General features: G+C 41.7%; 2 non-coding genes across 2 annotated transcripts; both read right to left on the bottom strand.

Annotated features, from left to right (window-relative positions):
• Window positions 1-340: 340 nt before the first annotated feature.
• Window positions 341-447, bottom strand: LOC140815151 (small nucleolar RNA R71). The gene has a single exon (XR_012114274.1). It is a non-coding gene; the product is annotated as a small nucleolar RNA R71 (small nucleolar RNA).
• A 9979-nt stretch (window positions 448-10426) lies between these two features.
• On the bottom strand, window positions 10427-10533 carry LOC140815144 (small nucleolar RNA R71). The gene has a single exon (XR_012114273.1). It is a non-coding gene; the product is annotated as a small nucleolar RNA R71 (small nucleolar RNA).
• Window positions 10534-14379: the final 3846 nt, after the last annotated feature.

Raw genomic sequence — 14379 nt, 5'->3', positions numbered from 1 at the left:
GTCTCTTGATGGATCACGTCCAAGCATCATAAGACCAGTCATCCGAGCTAATCAGTTTGAGATCAAGCCAGCTATCATTCAGATGATTCAGAACACTGTCCAATTTGGGGGAAGTGCACTTGACGACCCTAATTCTCATATAGCTGACTTTCTTGAAATTTGTGATACTTTTAAGTTTAATGGCGTATCTGATGATGCTGTTCGTTTGCGTTTATTTCCATTTTCACTAAGATAGAAAGCTAAGTCGTGGTTAAACTGTTTGCCTGTAGGGTCTATTACTACATGGGAGGATATGGCAAAGGCATTCCTGATCAAGTACTTTCCTCCGTCGAAGACTATGAAGCTTAGAGCCGACATTACTACTTTTGCTCAATATGAGCAAGAGTCACTTTATGAGGCATGAGAGCGCTACAAGGACTTGTTGAGGAGATGTCCACACCATGAGCTGCCTCTTGGGTTAGTTGTTCAAACTTTCTATTACGGTCTGCTTACTCCTAACCGTACTATGATAGATGCTGCTGCATGTGGTAACTTACTGAGAAAAACGGCTGAGGAAGGATATGAGTTATTGGAGGAGATGGCTGCTAGTAGCTATCACCCTCAGTCTGATAGGCAGAGGCGAGGTGCTGGAGTTAATCAAGTTAATGATCTGTCGGCGGTTACAGCACAGTTAGAGGCTTTGAATAGAAAGATTGATGGGATGAGTGCGAGTGGGTCGGCTATGCGTCTGCAAGAAATTTTCTGTGATAAATGTGGGGGTGAGCATGACGTGCAGGATTGCCAAGATTGAAATCCATTCTATGTGCCTGAGGGAGCACCGGGAAAACAAGTGGGATTCCAGAACCGTCCAAGAAATGACCCTTATTCGAACACATATAATCCGGGATGGAGGAATCACCCAAACTTTTCATGGGGAGGTCAAAACAACCAAAATCGCCAGCAAAGAGGTCCACAATATGGGATGCATCAAGGATTCAAGCCAGAACCGCCTCGGGAGGAGAAGTCTAATTTAGAGCAAATGATGACTAAATTTATTTCTGCGACAAAGACGAGATTTCAGAACCAAGATGCATCCATCAAGGGGTTAGAGACTCAAATTGGATAATTGGCTAAGTTGATTGCTAATAGGGAGCAAGGCGCTTTGCCAAGCAACACGGAAACTAACCCAAGGGAACATGTGAAGGCGGTGGAATTGCGTAGTGGAAAAGCACTCGAGTCTAATGAGGAAAAGACCAAGCATGGTGAGGATGAGGTGGAAAATCGAGGAGGTAAGTCTTCTAACTCTACATCTACACCTAGTGCACAGAATAAAATTGTTATCCCTCCACCTTTTCCTGCAGCAATGAAGAAAGCTAAATTAGATGCACAATTTGGTAAATTTCTTGAGATATTCAAAAAATTGCACATTAACAGTCCTTTTGCTGATGCTTTATTGAATATGCCGAGTTATGCAAAATTTTTGAAAGATATCTTAGCAAATAAGCGGAAGCTAGAAGATCATATGACTGTGAATTTGACTGAAAATTGCTCCGCTTTAGTTCAAAACAAGATGCCTCTTAAGCAAAAAGATCCAGGGAGTTTCTCTATACCTTGCATTATTGGTGACATTAATTTTCATAAAGCTCTATGTGATCTTGGTGCAAGTATTAATCTGATGCCTTTTTCTGTGTTTAGGAGACTGGGATTAGGTGAACCCAAGCCAACTAGGATGTTGCTGCAGCTGGCTGACAGATCTGTCAAATATCCACGTGGGATTATCGAAGATGTTTTGGTGAAAGTGGATAAGTTTATTTTTCCTGCAGATTTTGTGATACTTGACATGGAGGAAGATGTAGAGATGCCTTTGATTCTAGGGAGACCGTTTCTGGCTACAGGGAAAGCACTGATTGATGTTGAAGAAGGGAAATTGAGACTGAGAGTTGGAGAAGAAGAAATTATTTTTTATGTCTTTAATACTCTCAAGCACACAATGCACAATGATAGTTGTTTTCGTATTGATGTCTTAGATTCTCTCGTTTGTGATTTTGTGCAGGATGGATTGAAGGAACCATTAGAGGTCACTCTCACAACTGAAAAGCAGGAGGACGAGCTAGACGAGGAAGAGATGGAGATGGTAGCTCACTTGAATGCCATTCCACCTTGGAGAAAGCAAGTGAGGCTTAGACTAGAGGAATTGGGAGACAAAAAAGATTTAATGCCTCAAAAGTCAAGCCTAGAGGAGCCACCTACTTTGGAGCTCAAACCACTACCTCCACATCTCAAGTACGTATATTTAGGAGAAAATAATAGATTTCCTGTTATTATTTCCTCTTCTTTGACAGATGATATGGAGAGTAAGCTCTTGGGAGTCCTTAAGGAGCATAAAGGAGCATTCGCTTGGAAGGTTTCGGACATAAAAGGGATAAGTCCTTCGATCTGCATGCACAAAATTCTCATGGAAGATAAATACTCACCTCTAGCACAACCACAAAGGAGACTCAATCCAAAGATGCAAGAGGTAGTAAAAGCTGAAACAATCAAACTTCTGGATGCAGGTATTATCTATCCTATCTCTGATAGTGCGTGGGTAAGTCCTGTACAATGTGTGCCTAAAAAGGGTGGGATTACTGTTATTACTAATGAAAAAAATGAGTTGATTCCCACTCGAACTGTTACGGGTTGGCGTGTGTGCATAGATTATAGGAAGTTGAATGATGCCACCCGTAAAGACCACTTTCCCCTTCCCTTTATCGATCAAATGCTTGAAAGGTTAGCGGGCCATGAATTTTATTGCTTTTTGGATGGGTATTCAGGGTACAATCAAATTATGATTGCGCCGGAGGACCAAGAGAAGACCACTTTCACTTGTCCTTACGGCACTTTTGCTTTTAGACGAATGCCCTTTGGTTTGTGTAATGCGCCGGCCACTTTTCAGCGATGCATGACTGCTATATTTCACGACATGATAGAAACGTTTCTTGAAATTTTTATGGATGACTTCTCGATATTTGGCTCTTCTTTTGATGATTGTTTGCAGAATTTGAAGGTGGTGTTGAAGAGATGCGATGAGACGAATTTGGTACTTAATTGGGAAAAATGCCACTTCATGGTACAAGAGGGCATTGTCCTAGGGCACAAGATTTCGGAGCACGGAATAGAGGTGGACAAGGCGAAAGTTGAAGTTATCAAGAACTTACCACCTCCGGCGTCCATAAAGGGAGTTAGAAGTTTTCTAGGCAACGCCGGCTTCTACCGGCGTTTTATCAAAGATTTTTCTAAAATTGCAAAACCTCCATCTTCTTTACTCATGAAAGATGCGCCTTTTGATTTTAATTCAGATTGTTTGCAGGCATACGAGAAGTTGAAGGAGCGCTTGGTGACGGCTCCTGTCTTGGTGGCACCGGATTGGGATCTACCTTTCGAGGTCATGTGCGATGCCAGTGATACTGCGGTTGGTGTTGTCGTCGGCCAAAGACTAAACAAGGTATTTCACACTATATACTATGCAAGTAGGACTCTAGATGAAGCATAATTAAATTATGCCACCACTGAAAAAGAGTTACTTGCAGTAGTGTTTGCACTTGACAAGTTCCACTCATACCTTGTTTTGTCGAAAGTAACTGTGTTTACTGATCACTCTGCCCTTAAATATTTACTTGCCAAGAAAGATGCCAAGCCACGCTTACTTCGGTGGATTTTATTATTGCAAGAATATGATGTGGAAATAAAAGATAAGAAGGGTGTTGAGAATGTGGTTGCGGATCATTTGTCTAGATTAGAATTTATCAGTGATGATTGTGTGAATGATGCGATTAATGATTGGTTTCCAGATGAGCAGTTGTTTGAGGTGAAAAATTGTCCATGGTATGCAAATTTTGCAAATTTTCTTGTTACAGGCTCAACCCCCCCCCCCCCAAATTTAACATTTCACCAAAGAAAGAAATTCTTTTCGGACGTGAAGTATTATTTTTGGGAGGAACCTTTCTTGTTCAGAATTTGTGCAGATGCCATGATTCGGAGATGTGTCGCAGAGGAAGAGTTTGGGCAAATCCTCAACCATTGCCATGACCGTGAGGTAGGTGGTCACTTTGGACCAACGAGGACGGCATCTAAGGTACTCGAATGTGGCTTCTATTGGCCAACCCTCTTTAAAGATGCTCGTTCTTATGTGCTTGCATGTGATAAATGCCAGCGGTCAGGTAACATCTCGAACCGTCATGAAATGCCTTTAAATAATATCATTGAGTGTAAGGTTTTTGATGTGTGGGGGATAGACTTCAAGGGACCGTTTCCCAGTTCTTTCACAAAAAAATACATTTTGGTTGCGGTGGATTATGTGTCTAAGTGGGTAGAGGCGGAAGCATACGCCACTAATGATGCTCAAGTGGTTCTAAAATTTTTAAAGAAAAACATTTTTAACAGATTTGGAACACCACGAGCAATCATTAGTGATGGTGGCACCCATTTTTGCAACAAATTATTTGAAAAACTTTTGAGCAAATACGGTGTCACACACAAGATCTCTACCCCATATCACCCCCAGACAAGTGGTCAAGTGGAAGTCTCGAATCGAGAGATCAAGCGCATTTTAGAGAAAGTGGTAGGTGTCAGTAGGAAAGATTGGTCGGCGAGGTTAGATGATGCTCTTTGGGCATATAGGACTGCTTTCAAAACACCAATAGGCACGACACCGTACAGATTATTGTTTGGTAAAGCATGTCACTTACCGGTAGAGTTAGAGCATCGGTCATATTGGGCAACAAAAGCACTAAACTTTAACTTTGCTGATGCAGGGGAACGACGTTTGCTTCAACTCGATCAGTTGGAGGAATTCCGAAATCTAGCATATGATCTCGTACTAACCTACAAAGAGAAGACCAAGAAGGCTCATGACAAGCGGATCATCGAGAGGGAATTCAAGGAAGGTGAAAATGTTCTGCTCTACAACTCCCGGTTGCGATTATTTCCCGGAAAGTTGAAGTCGCGATGGTCTGGTCCATTCGTGATTGCCAGAGTTTACCCATCGGGAGCTGTAGAATTACACGATGGAAAAGACGGGACCTTCACGGTCAATGCACAGCAACTGAAGCACTACATGGGTGGCATAGTTGAGCCACAACTTGGAATCACCCGGTTCCAAGAAAATTCGAACTGAGACATGCCAAAAGTCGAGCTTCTAGACTGTAAATTGAGAACTACTTCTACTCCCTATTTTGATTTTATCTTTTTCCTTTATTCATTAATCGCATCATTTGCATTTAGGTAGTTGCATGGCATGGCATTCATTGTTTTTATTTTTATTTTTTTTATATTCTTTTTTTTCGAGAATGTCTCGCTAGAGCGGTCAAAACCGACCACCCCATCGAGCCCTCGCATTTTGCAAATTCATAGTCGCTGAAAACGCCTCGCTAGGGCGGTCACTTTTGACCGCCCCCGCGAGAGATTTTTTTTCAAAAAAAAAATATATTTATATATATATTTTTTAAAACGAAAACTCCTCGCCAGGGCGGTCACTTTTGACCGCCCCCGCGAGGGATAATTTTTAAAAAATAAATTGTTGGCGAGAACGCCTCGCTATGGCGGTCAAAACTGACCGCCCCAGCGAGCACTCGTATGTTTCAAATAATTGTTCGCCGAAAACCACTCGCTAGGGCGGACACTTTTGACCGCCCTAGCGAGTCGCGCAGACTATAAAAAAAATTCTTTTCCTCTCATCTCCACTTCGAACCCTACCTCTCTTCCAACAAAAAATCGGCGCCTCCTCCATCTTTTATGCTCAAATCTTCTTATTTTGTGATTTTTTCAGGGAAAAGACTCGATCTTGGTTTCTACAATCCACCCGGAAGCATTTAGACTACAATTTTTTTCCACTCCGGTCATCTTCCACGGATTCCGGCGACAATCTCCGGCGAACTTCAAAAATTTTCCGGTGACTTCAGATTTTTGCACTCCACTTTCGACATGGCACCCAAAAAAGTCTAAGGTAACTCACGGTGCCTCTAGTTCTCGTTCGACTCCGTCTATGTTTGTGAATGAGAAGGCTAGGGAGAGGTTGGGCATGCGAAACTACATAGGAAACCGATCCCTGAGCGAGGATTTAGTTCATTTGTTATCAATCAATTTCCGGAAGTCCTAGTAGCGGGAAGAGGGTGGAATAATTTTTTAGCACAACCGAATGCAGCGGTGGTTCCGGTTGTGCGTGAATTTTATGCCAATGCTCCGGAGGGGAGTGAGCATAAGGCATCTGTGAGGGGACGTCTAGTCCCGTATGATTCAAAGACTATCAATGACTTGTTGGGTTTATCGTCGGTGGACGATTCGGTGTTTCAGGCGTGGGTACTTAACCCGGATTATGAGTTGATCATTCAAACACTCTGTTATCCGGGCACCACGTGGAAACAACCGTGGACGTATACGGTCTTTTTGGAAAAAATTTTGCATGTGGATGCGGCATTGTGGTATGCCTTCTTGTCGAAGAGATTGATGCCGGTCGGGCATACGAGTGATGTGCAGCTTGAGCGGGCGGTTGTTCTGTATGCCATATATACTGGGATGGTGATTGATGTGGGCAGGCTCATTTTCGGCCAGCTTACCATTTGTATTGATAGTAGTAATTTGGCTTTCTATTTCCCGACGATCGTGACTGAGCTATGTGCCCGAGCGGGGGTAATTTTTGCAGCTGATGATGAGTGGCTACCGCCGATGAGATCCATTGACGAGGCTCTATATACATCCAAGAGGGAGAAGAGGCAGGCTGAGCTGCCCGATGAGGTATTTTTCCATCTTGGGCGAGCGGCCCAACCACCTCCGGTCGTAGGACATGCTCCTCCACCTCCGCAGCCACGCCGTCGGGCCATTCGAGATCGCGTCGCCGAATTGGGCGCTTGGGCCACTTATCAGAACCAGTACCAGGCAGTTAATCAAGCTCACATTCAGAACATTGAATACCTGGTGCATGGGATCTCCTCTCATTTGGGCATCGACACTTCCGGCCAGCCACCTCCACCCGCATACCCGCCACCCTTCCAGTTTCAGTACCATTATCCTATGCCGCCACCTGCTGACGAGGGAGTCCCACCGCCTGAGCATGACGAGGAGGATGATTTCTGACCAGGGGAGTTTACTGTTTCCCCTTTCTTTTTTATTTTTTTCTATTTTTGCTTATTCTGTCATTGCATTTGCATTCATGAGTTTTTTATGTTTTTAGTGTTTGTTTCGTTTTGTGCAATGAGGGCATTGCACAACTCTAGTATGAGGGGGGTAGATTGTTTTGTTTGTTTAGTTAATTGATTTAGTTTCGTTGCATTTGTCTAGTTAATTGGTTTAGTTTCGTTGCATTTCTTTTGTTTGGTGTCGTTTATGGTGAGAAGACATAGTTTATGAGCCAATGAATGTGGTGAATTGATAGTTTACAAAAGTATTGGTTGGGTCACTTCGTGAATGATACTCGTTATTGTCAAAGCATGAATTTTGGTACAAAGTTTGAACTTTTTGAGCACACATGTGTGGGGACTAGAATTTTGTAGAAATAATGGTGAAATTTGAAGGTTTTGTGTGGTTAACTTGAAAGGCATCATTTATGAGTTGATTTAGCATGTAAACCCGTGAAAATAAGTCGTTGTCGCTAATTGGGACCTTGAATGAGAACATCTGATTTGCCTTGAACTTTACTTGTACCTCCTTTCCAATGCACTAATTAAAAGATCATACTCCCAACCGGCTGAAATCCAAAGTTATATTATATTCTTAGCCTAGGGAGTACATGTGTGAAAATTGTGCATTCAAAAAAAAAAAAAGAAGAAAAAGAGAAAAAAAAAAGAAGGAGATGTAAGGTGAGGGGGAGCCTAAATAAAAGGAATTAAATTCTATTCCTAGGCTAAAAGTTGGAGATGTAAGGAGATGAGGAAAGTCAGACGAAAAGTCTTGACGATTGCACAATGAAAATGATCGGTGTACTCCCAACTTTTAGCCACTTGAGCTTATTTTCCTTCTTTTCGACACCCTTATCTGCACTTAAAAGTTGAATAAAGTTTAATTTATGGCTAGTGATAAATGGACACGGGGATGCATGCTAGTGAGACTTGTATTGAAGTGTTAATTGAGTGACTCGCATGATTTGATAATTGATCTATTGGAAGTACGAATGACTAGACCCATCATGACACACACACGTGTTCAAATTAGTGTCGAGATTTATGTGTAGATGAGAATGAGTATTCGTTGGCGATTTGACTTGATTATGATTGGTAGTGGGAAAGTAAACTGAAGCATGAACATAAACGTTGTTAACTCACCATTGACATTTACTTGTGTTGGTTTCTTTCTTGTTTGAGTTCTTTTTGTGTTTGTTGAAGTTGTTTAGAATCTCGTGCTTTAACCTATTTTACTCGAGGGCGAGCAAAAGGTTAGTATGAGGGGGTTGATAGGACTCGTTTTTACGTGTTTTTAGTGTTGGTTTTGAGTCGCATTCATGCATCATATTAGTTTGTTTTAGTTTAATTTAGCATTTTTTTAGCATTATTTAGCATGCAACTGATCTCGTGTGTTGGTGGTTATTTTGTAGGATTCTCCCAAAAAATGGGAGAATATGTGCCAAAGAATCGAGAACGCCTCGCTCGGGCGGTCAAAAGTGACCGCCCCAGCGAGCATGTTGGTCTGGCCGAGGAGTTGTTGCGCAAGCGTCTCGCTAGGGCGGTCAAAAGTGACCGCCCCAGCGAACCCAGGGACATGGCCGAGGAATTTTCTGCGAGAACCTCTCGCTAGGGCGGACACTTTTGACCGCCCTAGCGAGCCGCGAGATTTGAAAAGATTTGTTTCACTTTTTGTGGACTCTATCCTACACCATAGACCTAGGAGACACGAGGGGCGCCGTTTTTTCGGGGATCATCATTATTTTCATCACTTTTTCTTGGGAGGAAGGCTAGGAGCAAAGGAGATTTCGAAGACTTCGAGATTTCCACGCGTGGCCGTCATCCGTCGTCATCTTTAGTATTTTCATTATTCAGTTTTTAATTCTTAGATTGTTGTTGGTTTTTTATTATGAATTTTAGTAGCTAAACTCTAGATTTGTTGGGATTGAAGGGGATCCTACTCCGTACTCGTTGTTTAACATTATTTATCGACAGTTTTTATTAGTGATTTGTTTATAATATTATTCTTTCTTGTTTCAATCGAAGCCTAGCTAACTTCCTTTGATTATTTCGTATTGTTGATGATATCGAGAGAATAATTAACAATAGAATCAAATAGTATAAACCGTAGATTTACAATTTTAGTAGATATACGGAATTGGATACGTGTCGATAGCGATAGTTCACCCGGATGAAAGCTAGTGGATTCCATAGAACGTAATGCGATTTTGAACTGTTAAATAATTGAGGACACTTATTACTGCATGTTTATGATTAGTATTAATATAGCTCGACAGAATATATTAATTAGTCTAGGGAATTCCGTCGAATGCACGAGTAAAAGTTGAGTGTAATTATTTAAACACGAGTGGTAGGTGAACTGATAATTCCCAACAAATTCATTTCTCATTTAATTTAATCCAAATTAATCATTGATTGCTTGAATACGTTTTCCTTGCATTTTAATAGTTTTAGTTGTTTCAGTTACATTAGTTTAATCATCCAATCATTTTATCGTTACTAAAGAATTTTTACGTGAAAATAAAAATAGTGTAACACAGTCCTCGTGGATCGATACTCGTATTCACTTACGTTTACTATAACTTGACTATCGTGCACTTGCGATATTTAAATCGAGCTTTCAATTATAAAATAAATTTTAGGACTATTCACTGTGCAAGTTTCGTTCGATCAAGTTTTTGGCGCCGTTGCCGGGGACTGTTGATTCACAACTTTTTATTTTTCATTAAACTCTTTAGTATTATTTATTTTATTGTTATTTGATACTCTCATTTGGTTGCAGATCTTTCTCGAGGTGCATGCGAAGATCACTCGAGTTTAAGCTTGAGCCTTTTGATCCCGAGATTGAACGCACAGCGAGACGTCGACTACAGCAGCAAAGAGCAAAGGAAAGAATGGAAGAAGAGCAACACAGAGAGGAGCCAAGGCGTATACCGATGATGGATTATGCACAGCCGTCTCTTGATGGATCACGTCCAAGCATCATAAGACCAGTCATCCGAGCTAATCAGTTTGAGATCAAGCCAGCTATCATTCAGATGATTCAGAACACTGTCCAATTTGGGGGAAGTGCACTTGACGACCCTAATTCTCATATAGCTGACTTTCTTGAAATTTGTGATACTTTTAAGTTTAATGGCGTATCTGATGATGCTGTTCGTTTGCGTTTATTTCCATTTTCACTAAGATAGAAAGCTAAGTCGTGGTTAAACTGTTTGCCTGTAGGGTCTATTACTACATGGGAGGATATGGCAAAGGCATTCCTGATCAAGTACTTTCCTCCGTCGAAGACTATGAAGCTTAGAGCCGACATTACTACTTTTGCTCAATATGAGCAAGAGTCACTTTATGAGGCATGAGAGCGCTACAAGGACTTGTTGAGGAGATGTCCACACCATGAGCTGCCTCTTGGGTTAGTTGTTCAAACTTTCTATTACGGTCTGCTTACTCCTAACCGTACTATGATAGATGCTGCTGCATGTGGTAACTTACTGAGAAAAACGGCTGAGGAAGGATATGAGTTATTGGAGGAGATGGCTGCTAGTAGCTATCACCCTCAGTCTGATAGGCAGAGGCGAGGTGCTGGAGTTAATCAAGTTAATGATCTGTCGGCGGTTACAGCACAGTTAGAGGCTTTGAATAGAAAGATTGATGGGATGAGTGCGAGTGGGTCGGCTATGCGTCTGCAAGAAATTTTCTGTGATAAATGTGGGGGTGAGCATGACGTGCAGGATTGCCAAGATTGAAATCCATTCTATGTGCCTGAGGGAGCACCGGGAAAACAAGTGGGATTCCAGAACCGTCCAAGAAATGACCCTTATTCGAACACATATAATCCGGGATGGAGGAATCACCCAAACTTTTCATGGGGAGGTCAAAACAACCAAAATCGCCAGCAAAGAGGTCCACAATATGGGATGCATCAAGGATTCAAGCCAGAACCGCCTCGGGAGGAGAAGTCTAATTTAGAGCAAATGATGACTAAATTTATTTCTGCGACAGAGACGAGATTTCAGAACCAAGATGCATCCATCAAGGGGTTAGAGACTCAAATTGGACAATTGGCTAAGTTGATTGCTAATAGGGAGCAAGGCGCTTTGCCAAGCAACACGGAAACTAACCCAAGGGAACATGTGAAGGCGGTGGAATTGCGTAGTGGAAAAGCACTCGAGTCTAATGAGGAAAAGACCAAGCATGGTGAGGATGAGGTGGAAAATCGAGGAGGTAAGTCTTCTAACTCTACATCTACACCTAGTGCACAGAATAAAATTGTTATCCCTCCACCTTTTCCTGCAGCAATGAAGAAAGCTAAATTAGATGCACAATTTGGTAAATTTCTTGAGATATTCAAAAAATTGCACATTAACATTCCTTTTGCTGATGCTTTATTGAATATGCCGAGTTATGCAAAATTTTTGAAAGATATCTTAGCAAATAAGCGGAAGCTAGAAGATCATATGACTGTGAATTTGACTGAAAATTGCTCCGCTTTAGTTCAAAACAAGATGCCTCCTAAGCAAAAAGATCCAGGGAGTTTCTCTATACCTTGCATTATTGGTGACATTAATTTTCATAAAGCTCTATGTGATCTTGGTGCAAGTATTAATCTGATGCCTTTTTCTGTGTTTAGGAGACTGGGATTAGGTGAACCCAAGCCAACTAGGATGTTGCTGCAGCTGGCTGACAGATCTGTCAAATATCCACGTGGGATTATCGAAGATGTTTTGGTGAAAGTGGATAAGTTTATTTTTCCTGCAGATTTTGTGATACTTGACATGGAGGAAGATGTAGAGATGCCTTTGATTCTAGGGAGACCGTTTCTGGCTACAGGGAAAGCACTGATTGATGTTGAAGAAGGGAAATTGAGACTGAGAGTTGGAGAAGAAGAAATTATTTTTTATGTCTTTAATACTCTCAAGCACACAATGCACAATGATAGTTGTTTTCGTATTGATGTCTTAGATTCTCTCGTTTGTGATTTTGTGCAGGATGGATTGAAGGAACCATTAGAGGTCACTCTCACAACTGAAAAGCAGGAGGACGAGCTAGACGAGGAAGAGATGGAGATGGTAGCTCACTTGAATGCCATTCCACCTTGGAGAAAGCAAGTGAGGCTTAGACTAGAGGAATTGGGAGACAAAAAAGATTTAATGCCTCAAAAGTCAAGCCTAGAGGAGCCACCTACTTTGGAGCTCAAACCACTACCTCCACATCTCAAGTACGTATATTTAGGAGAAAATAATAGATTGCCTGTTATTATTTCCTCTTCTTTGACAGATGATATGGAGAGTAAGCTCTTGGGAGTCCTTAAGGAGCATAAAGGAGCATTCGCTTGGAAGGTTTCGGACATAAAAGGGATAAGTCCTTCGATCTGCATGCACAAAATTCTCATGGAAGATAAATACTCACCTCTAGCACAACCACAAAGGAGACTCAATCCAAAGATGCAAGAGGTAGTAAAAGCTGAAACAATCAAACTTCTGGATGCAGGTATTATCTATCATATCTCTGATAGTGCGTGGGTAAGTCCTGTACAATGTGTGCCTAAAAAGGGTGGGATTACTGTTATTACTAATGAAAAAAATGAGTTGATTCCCACTCGAACTGTTACGGGTTGGCGTGTGTGCATAGATTATAGGAAGTTGAATGATGCCACCCGTAAAGACCACTTTCCCCTTCCCTTTATCGATCAAATGCTTGAAAGGTTAGCGGGCCATGAATTTTATTGCTTTTTGGATGGGTATTCAGGGTACAATCAAATTATGATTGCGCCGGAGGACCAAGAGAAGACCACTTTCACTTGTCCTTACGGCACTTTTGCTTTTAGACGAATGCCCTTTGGTTTGTGTAATGCGCCGGCCACTTTTCAGCGATGCATGACTGCTATATTTCACGACATGATAGAAACGTTTCTTGAAATTTTTATGGATGACTTCTCGATATTTGGCTCTTCTTTTGATGATTGTTTGCAGAATTTGAAGGTGGTGTTGAAGAGATGCGATGAGACGAATTTGGTACTTAATTGGGAAAAATGCCACTTCATGGTACAAGAGGGCATTGTCCTAGGGCACAAGATTTCGGAGCACGGAATAGAGGTGGACAAGGCGAAAGTTGAAGTTATCAAGAACTTACCACCTCCGGCGTCCATAAAGGGAGTTAGAAGTTTTCTAGACCACGCCGGCTTCTACCGGCGTTTTATCAAAGATTTTTCTAAAATTGCAAAACCTCCATCTTCTTTACTCATGAAAGATGCGCCTTTTGATTTTAATTCAGATTGTTTGCAGGCATACGAGAAGTTGAAGGAGCGCTTGGTGACGGCTCCTGTCTTGGTGGCACCGGATTGGGATCTACCTTTCGAGGTCATGTGCGATGCCAGTGATACTGCGGTTGGTGTTGTCGTCGGCCAAAGACTAAACAAGGTATTTCACACTATATACTATGCAAGTAGGACTCTAGATGAAGCATAATTAAATTATGCCACCACTGAAAAAGAGTTACTTGCAGTAGTGTTTGCACTTGACAAGTTCCACTCATACCTTGTTTTGTCGAAAGTAACTGTGTTTACTGATCACTCTGCCCTTAAATATTTACTTGCCAAGAAAGATGCCAAGCCACGCTTACTTCGGTGGATTTTATTATTGCAAGAATATGATGTGGAAATAAAAGATAAGAAGGGTGTTGAGAATGTGGTTGCGGATCATTTGTCTAGATTAGAATTTATCAGTGATGATTGTGTGAATGATGCGATTAATGATTGGTTTCCAGATGAGCAGTTGTTTGAGGTGAAAAATTGTCCATGGTATGCAAATTTTGCAAATTTTCTTGTTACAGGCTCAACCCCCCCCCCCCCCCCCCCCCCAAATTTAACATTTCACCAAAGAAAGAAATTCTTTTCGGACGTGAAGTATTATTTTTGGGAGGAACCTTTCTTGTTCAGAATTTGTGCAGATGCCATGATTCGGAGATGTGTCGCAGAGGAAGAGTTTGGGCAAATCCTCAACCATTGCCATGACCGTGAGGTAGGTGGTCACTTTGGACCAACGAGGACGGCATCTAAGGTACTCGAATGTGGCTTCTATTGGCCAACCCTCTTTAAAGATGCTCGTTCTTATGTGCTTGCATGTGATAAATGCCAGCGGTCAGGTAACATCTCGAACCGTCATGAAATGCCTTTAAATAATATCATTGAGTGTGAGGTTTTTGATGTGTGGGGGATAGACTTCATGGGACCGTTTCCCAGTTCTTTCAC

The sequence above is a fragment of the Primulina eburnea genome, chromosome 1, assembly GCF_022965805.1.
Source record: "Primulina eburnea isolate SZY01 chromosome 1, ASM2296580v1, whole genome shotgun sequence".
Taxonomy (NCBI): domain Eukaryota; kingdom Viridiplantae; phylum Streptophyta; class Magnoliopsida; order Lamiales; family Gesneriaceae; genus Primulina; species Primulina eburnea.
The sequence above is the reverse complement of the archived record's forward strand: the minus strand, read 5'-3'. Positions and strand labels throughout refer to the sequence as shown.